Here is a 9,247-nt window from a genome sequence, read left to right on the forward strand (position 1 = left end):
TCCCTTTGTCTTTTAAATTATTCCCTGGGCTTGGAAGCAATTTTCCAACTGTAGTAGTAGAAAAACTTTCAATACCTTGATCTTCAGCCTTATCTGTTCCTTCACCACAACTCAGTCCAAGATCACAGCTCTTCCTTTGTCCAATTACATCAGACCTTGCTCCCAGCAAGCACAGAATGTGCTTAACTATGTTACTGTGTGATACCCCATGGAAGAAAGGTTTAAAAAGGATTAGATGTTACTACCCATATCAACAAGGTGCACCTTTCTTTTCGGGAGCTTTCCCATAAAAACTTCACGGTTAAGCGTGCTTAGCTTGGAGTAATCTTGGGATGGGTGACTTTCTGGGAAATTTTCTCTAGAAGTGTGTGAGTGAGGACAAAACATACTGAAAATGACACGTGTTGGTCTATGGGGCCAGTCATTATTTCGATAATTCCCACCCTCCTATTTTCTGGTCCAGGTGGAGGAGGAGAGACGTAGTGCTCCCTGGCAAACTCAGGTTGGGGTGTTACAAAATGGTATCGAAGAAACTACCCAGTCGGAAGTATGATGAGATTCACATCACCTGGGTTTGGAAATGTGGGTTCGCAATGAGGACGTTGTGTTCTGTAAGTGGGGGAGAATGTGATATCCCGTGGAAGAAAGGTTTAAAAAGGATTAGATGTTACTACCTATATCAATAAGGCACACCTTTCTTTTTGGGACTCTTCCCATAAAAAATTCACGGTTAAGCGTGCTTAGCTTGGAGTAATCTTAGGATGGGTGACCTTCTGGAAAATTTTCTCAGGAAGTGTCTGAGTGAGGACAAAACATACTGAAAAGGACACGTGTTGGTCTGTGGGGCTAGTTATTATTCCGATAAGGCCCACCCTCCTATTGTCTGGTCCGAGTGGAGGAGGAGAGACGTAGTGCTCCCTGACAGACTCAGGTTGGGGCGTTATATACTCTCATCCCCCAATCTAACTAAATATTCCCTCAACATGTCAGATTCAGGCTGTGATAAAAACCTTCGTTGATGACTAGATTTCTAGGACTCCATATTATTTTGATTCACATCTGAAATTCCACACCCCTTCTTAGTGACAAAGTCGGCTTGAGTAATACTGCAGCACCAGCCTCCCTACAATGCTACCTCTATTGTTGAACCTGAATCATACCTTCAAACTGCAGAGAATGATTCCCAGTAGTCTTTCCTTCCTTTAATTCATCACCATCATTCAGTTCCTTATCTTTTTTTGTCTTCTTCCTTTTCGAGATAGGCTTATATTTTACCAGTGGGCACTGATCCTCCGTGTCACCTATAAGCTTGCATCTCTAACAATACCTTGGGAGATTTTCATAAAAAATCTCCTACTCAATGCAAACATCACCATGAAGACACACTTTGACAGATCTTTTTATTTCTTTAGCAACATCCATCTCAACAAGTACAGGCATACGAAAGTCTACTTCTTTTGGTGGTGAGCTTATCAGAGTACAAGGGTCCCCAATTACTGAACAAATTCTACCTAAAGCATTTGATGTCCACATCTCCAATGGCAGGTCCTTCAGCTAAATCCAGACAGGGAGAGTCATTCTCTGTTCTAACCTAAATTGGAAGAACCTCAACATTTTTTTCAACAGAAAATTTTTGCCATAAATTGTATACGGTCCATTTTGTAGCACCTCATACAAGGCTTCTTCCCTCTAAAATTGGAGGATTATCCAACCTTTATCATGCTACATGTAATCAACTTCAACTTTCCATAATCTAATCAAGGTGTTAAATGCTGCTTTATCTAGAAATTTGCTCGTAAAGTATCCAAGCAAGTATTTGTTAAAGAAACTCTCATAGCTAAATAGATCCTCGGGCGGGATTTGAGCACAAGTTCCATCGTTTGCAAATTTTGGAATTGATTTGCAACATAGAGGGTTTCTATTATTTGCAAATAATTCAGCCTATGCCACCCTTTTGTTGTTCCTCATTATAGTTCTGCCCTCAAGCCCTACCTTCTACTTATGAGATTCAATTCTAGGATCAGCTGTCTCACTGGTCTACTTCTGGTTCTCATCACAGTCATATTCTTCCTCTCCCGAAGGAGCACCATCCACAGTTGTTTCTTTCATATCAAGCGTCTCAAACTTAGTCATCCTCATTTGCCCACGATCTGATTTTTGATGCTGAGCATCCACCGTTATCCTCTTCAGTTCCAATTCCCAAAGCTTCAAGAAACTTTTTTTTCCACGCTGCAGACTTATACAGGCCATCAAAGCCCGTAAGAGCCTTTCTAATGCACTAATCAATTTCCTATTTTCTTTCAGCTTCAATGTTTAATTTTCCACCCTCATTATTTCCCCCATGCTTACCCATTTCTTCCCTATTTTACAAATTTCAAAAATCACAAAAACAAGGAAAATGGAATTTTAAAATCACATAGTCAGACCAGGAAAAGTACCTACAAGGAGGAATGACCAACACGTAATTAGGTGCACGTTAAATACAAAGATCCATCTAGAGAATAAAGCCTCCAAAAACTTGGCAATCAACCGTATGCAGTGACCCCAACAAAGACCCGGATCCAAGAGACTTTTCAACAAAGCATGTGACCAAGAGACAACAGCAAGGAGGAAAGGCCAACGCGTTAGTGGAAACACGTGAAAGACAACACGTGGCGGTCTCCCACACTTAGCGACCCAATCAGTGACATGAAGAAAGGAAATTTTAGAGCTGGCGAGCAAACGTCACATTAGCTATAAATCGTACAGTAGCAACAAAGACCCGGACAACTTAAGAAATTCAAATTTTCCCACAACAAAGACCTTGACAGCACGTGACAGCTACAGGGATGAGTAACCAAAATGTAAGCACGCGAACGAAAGTCATGTCTACACAGAATGACACAAAGGCATTAATCACACACAGAGAGGGCACTAACCCGTGGCAGACACTTAAATGGGAGCACTGACCCAAGCTGGAGATAGAAACGTAGCAATCCAACATGTGTCAGACACCAGCACACCATGCAAAAGCACAAAGAACGGATCAAACAGCTATAAATGTCACACTTGTAATTGATCCGCGTAGAGACATCTATGACCTGAGCATTGACACATTTAACAAGACTATACACTCGCACAGTATGGCCTTTGATTTTATTGAAAGTGTGCTTGGGTGGTGGGGAAGCCTTGTGAGAATTGCAGGAAAGCTAGGAGTTTCTACATTCCCTGAACATAAGGGAGTCTCATCACCTACAACAAGAGGTTCTTTGTCCTTCCAAGCAAGCAACAAATTGAAGAGTGTCTGTTAGCTTTGGTATATTCCCAAGAGGGGGGGGGGTGAGAATTGGGTATTTAAAATTTAGTCCTACCTAGGTTTATCCAAATCAGCAATATTACGCAACTTAGGGACAGTCTATGCAATTATAAACCCAATCAACACATGTACTACATATAATGAATCAACATACAACATACATGTACTGGAAATAAAAGTGCGGAAAATTAATTTGCGGAAATATAAGAAACACGCACGATATGTTATCGGGGTTTGGCCAACTGTGCCTACGTCCCCACCTCTATCTCGCATGCTCGAGGATTCCACTAATGCTCACTTAACAGGTGAAGCGGCACCAGTTACAACTAAGTCAATTAACAGGGCTGACCTCAACCAACACACCTTACCAAGATGGCGCACCTAACTTTCCTAACTGGATCTAAGCCAATTCGGGACTATTCCACAAGGCTCGTCTCCCTCTTTAGTGCCACGTTTGGAATACAACAAATGTAAATTTACATACACAGAAATATGCTTCTAAACTAAGCAGGTATGTACTACAATACACACAGTATAATCAATGCACCTCAAGAATGTATGAACTATAAGCTCGGTTCTCTATGTGTGCAATCAACACTTAGTATAGTAATTATCTCAAGTCAAACACATAAGTGTTTATACAAGCTAATCTTTGAAACTAAGCAACGATAAACTTTCAATCTTAGTTTAGGGCTTCAAAGATTCAAACTAATAGAAATCTAGAATATCTCCAAAAATAATTTTCTCAATAACAATGCATAATGAGATATTCAAATCTAAGCTTGTAAAATATTTTTGCACACAAAAAATTATAAGCCCTAATGAGTCTTGCAATGACAATGCAAAGACCCACTTAGCTATAAGATTTTTCCCACACAAAGATTTATTTAATAAAATTAGGGGAAAAATCAAGCTAAACCCTCAATATGAAAATTGCAAGTAAAGCAAGTGAGGGTTTCTCAGCAATTTTAAAACTATTAATAAAACACTCACAAAGTAAGATTTCTCAAAGGAATGAAGATATTTGAGTGTTATGGACTTAGTAGGAGAAAATAAGATTTGGAATTTTTTAGAGAATTTTGGCTTAATCCTATTTGCTAATATTGCCTTAATTTTGTAAATGAAGAGATATATAGAGGCATAGGCAAAATTATGACAGTTGGGGACACCAAGGGTCTTATTAAATTTATTTTAAAAGCCATTAAGAAAATTAACCCTGTCTACTAAATTTTAACCCCTGTAAAAATTAATTTAACTCGAGAAGTTCGGGTGCCCGGTCAGAGGTTCGGGTGCTCGAATAGACTCAGTAAAAAAAAAAAACATTTTAAAGAGTTTGGTCACCCGAGTCTATGTTCGGTTAGCTGAACAAAAGTTAGAAACATTTGCCGCGCGGTTCGGGTGCCCGAAAATAAGTTCGGTCGCCCAAGGCCTTTTTGAACGCGAAGGTTCGGGTGCCCGAGTTGGTGAAAAGCACCCTAACAAAGGTTTAGTCGCCCGAAGGAGATATGTTCATTCTTGGTTCGGTAACCCAAACCCAAGTTAAATTGCTAACTTTCCAGCAGTTCGGGCGCTCGAGGAGTTTTGAACTCCTAAGGTTCGGTCGCCCAACCTCTAACATATTTGCCTATATGTTCAATTTAATTTCAATTTGATCCCCTGATTGAGTAAGTGATCATGGGGACTTTCTTACGTGCAAGTGCTGGGACCTAGGATCTTTCTAAGGTCTTTTTAAGTACGCCAAAAAACCTAGCGTCGGTTAACCGAAGGGTGTTCCCTAAGGTCTCTCTAAGGTCTTGAACTTATAGTTCTACATGCATGATATGCAGATTATTACAAACCTTGGATGATAATTATTACAGACCCAGCAAAATGAAATATAAATTACAACAATTAAAAAACATTCCTGGTCTTCATTTTCCTCAAGTTGCCATGTGCCATCAATATGATCTTCCTAATATGGTCCTGTACACAAACTTGGCAAACATTAAATACCGGAATATTTGTCATAATCAAAATAGGGTATCACCTATAGGGTCAACAATCTCCCCCTTTTTGATAATGACAAATATTTGCCTACTTCGCCCCGATTTGGCAACAGTAAAAAAGACCTAAATAAACATTTAAGGATATCAAAATATAATCATCTAAATATAAGATATGTTTAGGAAAAGGTTTTTAAAAAATTTGGCAGCATGCCATTTGAAAATAGAATATTTCCCAAAAATCTCTGTATACAAGTGTCCTGATTGAGTAATATATTTTACAAGATATCCACAACAACTTACTCAAATAGTTCAGTATTTTCAAAACATAAATATAACTATCAATCATGCAAGAGATATGATAGTCATGCATTTCAAGCAATGACAAGTTTAGCAATTAAGCACACAAACTATATAATTGGTTATTAAAATGGTTTAAATGACATGAAAAACGTAGTTAAATCAGAAATATCCTCAAACCATGGCAAATAAAGCATTTAATAAGACCTACAGAAAATTGAAATTTAAAACATGCGGTATATAAATAATAGGTTTGAGCATAAACACAGTCTAACTAGTTTGCATGCATTTTTATGTGTAGTTACTGAACCAGTTATGCGACTTTGTAACTTATATGTGTATAATAATAATAATAATAATAATAATGAGGCAAGAGAAAAAGTTTGAGTTTTGAAAATAGTTCTTGCCATAAAGTATTACAATATATATATATATATATGTATATATATATAAATATATATCCCCCTTATGATGTTTGCTTAAAAAGTTGGGGGTTGCTTGCTGAAAACGAAGCATTAAAGATCAAGCAAGCACCAATTTTCTGGTTTGTCAATTACGCACATACAAGAATATAACTAGAAAACCACAACCATGATGTTCCAAAAGATTTAATAATCACATGCAAGATCATATGGCAAACACAAACAACTTGTGGCAAAGCAATAAATATCAACTTAAGATTTTCACAAAGATTATTTCATTTAAGCACATGCCACACTATATTTAAAACATATCTAAGCCTCAAAAGTTTGTGAGCATAATATGATAGGCATTTTAATTTTAGATGCTCCCCCTATCAATTTGAATTATTGCTTAGATACTATAAATTACTTATACTTTGCAAGGGATTGATTTCATTGAATATGTCAAAGTATAAGTGAGCACACAAACTATTCTTCAACAACTATACTGGATATCTATTAACAATATTTATCTCTAATCAGTAAAGTCATCCTTATCGATAATAAGAGCATCGGAAATAGATATTAAGGCATTCTATACAATTCATGACCCAAGAACATTTCATATCAAATTATAGAACTTTACTTACAGGATATAATGTTCAGGGATATCAGAAGAGCCTCAATATTTCAATAAACGATAGTGATGCATGTGAGTCCTATAAGTTCTTTCTATAGGAAAGGTGCTCAGCTCTCCTAACTACTTGATGATTATCCAAGGATGAAACTTAATTTTCAATTAGTTTTAACTCATCCTTTCAAAAATATTTTAACATTAATTTTATCATAATCATCTTTAACACAAGGTTTTATATGGGAAAATCCTGGCAAAATTTCGGCAACATGTCATTTGTATATAGGACATTTTCCCATAAAACCTATACTTGATAGTAGGTTGTTTTCAACAGATAAATTATATAAAGCAAGCAACAACCTAATATCCACAACTAGCATGCAAATTATATTACTACTTCCGCCATGCAGGACGCTTTCAACACAAGCATGCTTTCTAGTAGTTCAATCAACAACTCATAAAATAAATGAACTATCCAATAGATCATATAAACAATAACTAAAAATGGATAGTTATGAGATTAGTGCAGAGTTGTTCTCACAAGAGCATACAAACATATAAGCATAGATAAAAATTGAGAGCATTTTAATGAATATAGATATGAAAGATGAATGCTCCCCCTCAATTATGCACTCAACTCATTTAATGCCTTTTTTTTTTTTTTCATCTTCAAGTTCAATAACCAAGAGTTATAATATTTTCAATAATTCTAGTTTGGCTTTGAGTTCTTAGGCTTAATGGACCAAAAAGTCACAATGATTATTTCTTTGAGAGTTCTAAGCCTATATTTTCCTCTTTTCTTATGATTTACAATATGTAAGAGACCTAAGTTCAAATGGCTTGTCTTTCTTATCGTTCATGCACATGTTTCTCAATTATTGCATTTTCATAAATGTTGAAACCAATAGCATTCATGTTAGCCATTTAACTTAATTCCCAAAGTTGAAGCTCTAATGGATTTGATTGACTGTTTGAGAGCTTATGAAAGGAATTTTGGATTAATACTCTTGAAAGATTAAAATTTATGTTATGTTCAAAGAGTATTTATTATGAATCAACATGATTCAAGATATTTGCATGGAAGAGGATATGTCCAAGCAATTTAGATAAAGAGCAACTAGAAGAGTATGAATTTTGGAACATTGCTCTTTGGTGATTGGAACGCATCCTTTAGATATGATTACAATTTTGGAGCAAGGATATGGACCAATGAGAGGGTGGATCTTTACTTGATGTGATCGTGGTATGGTAAAGATTTCCTATGAAGGATATAAACCAAAATTAGAGGATTTATAATTTAAGCTCAAAGAGAATTTTTTGATTTAACAGTGAAACTTGAATCCCCTAGTGGATGCCTCTAGTTTTGATCAAGAGAAAAGATGTCTTTTAATAAGCACCAGAAATATTTAGAATTTATGATCAATAGTTCTTCAAGCCTAGAATGATGATTAAACATTCTATTAGGCATTTTAGCCTTTCAAGATGAGTTTAGGACAAGATTTTTAACTCCATTTCCTAAAACTCAAACTTGTGCAATGGACAGAGTATGCTTAACTTTAGATATTCATATTTAAGCATGAGTTAAGCAATTTTAAATTTAAATACAAGGCAAATGTAGTAATCCTAAAAAAATATATATATTATTATTATAAAAAAATAAATTAATAAATTAATATTAATTAAATAATATAATAATATAATAATAATATAATCTTAATATAATATTATAATGATATATATACATATATATATATATATATATATATATATATATATATATATATATATATAGGATATACATCCTAAAGGATTTAAGAATCCTTCAGGCGGAAGTAACTGCAAAGAGCCCCCCTCTTCTCTTCGTCTCCTCTCTCCCCCTCTCCTCCATCTCATACCTATTATTCGGCAGATCAAAAATCTGAAAATACCATTGGGCTCTGCTTGCCGCCACCAACATTTCTACTGGAGCGGATCTGTTATGGGAGCGGCGTAGGCATATCTCCTAAGGTAAGGCCAAATCTCAAACTTATCTCAATTTCTCTTAAACTATAAGCCCCATTAACGAACGGAAATTGTCAGGAGACTCGTGGAGAGATTCTCTACAATCTAGCTGGAGCGAGTTTTCGAATTGGAAATCCGGGGTACCAATCCTTAATCAGGGGTAAGTTTAATAATTTAAGCTTTTATTAAGCTATTTAGGGTATTCAGAACTTAGAGGAATTTTAGGGAAAGTTACTTTAAGAATTGTGATTAATAATATAGTGAAATTTGAATTTTAGGGTTTTAGGGATTTTGAACATCGTGGGGGTTAGGCCGAGGTGTTAGCCGGCTTTTTAGGAATTAGGTAAGGGGATTAAGTTAAGTTAGTAATTTTATGAAATTTGAATCAATTTAATTGTTATGTTTATATAAATATATTTATTTATTTGAGAATTTAAAGGTTATTTTGAAAACCAACAGTTAGAAATGGGTTTTACAAACCTAGGATATATGGTATGATATTTTTGAATAAAATGAACAGTGGTAAGCTTGTTTGTTTATATGATTATGTTAAAATGTGGAAAATCGTGTGGTAGATGATTTTATAAATTATTATATATCTGGATTTGAGATTTTGAAATACTAAATTGTTTGT

The sequence above is a fragment of the Malania oleifera genome, chromosome 1 (assembly GCF_029873635.1).
Source record: "Malania oleifera isolate guangnan ecotype guangnan chromosome 1, ASM2987363v1, whole genome shotgun sequence".
NCBI classification, from domain to species: Eukaryota; Viridiplantae; Streptophyta; class Magnoliopsida; order Santalales; family Ximeniaceae; genus Malania; species Malania oleifera.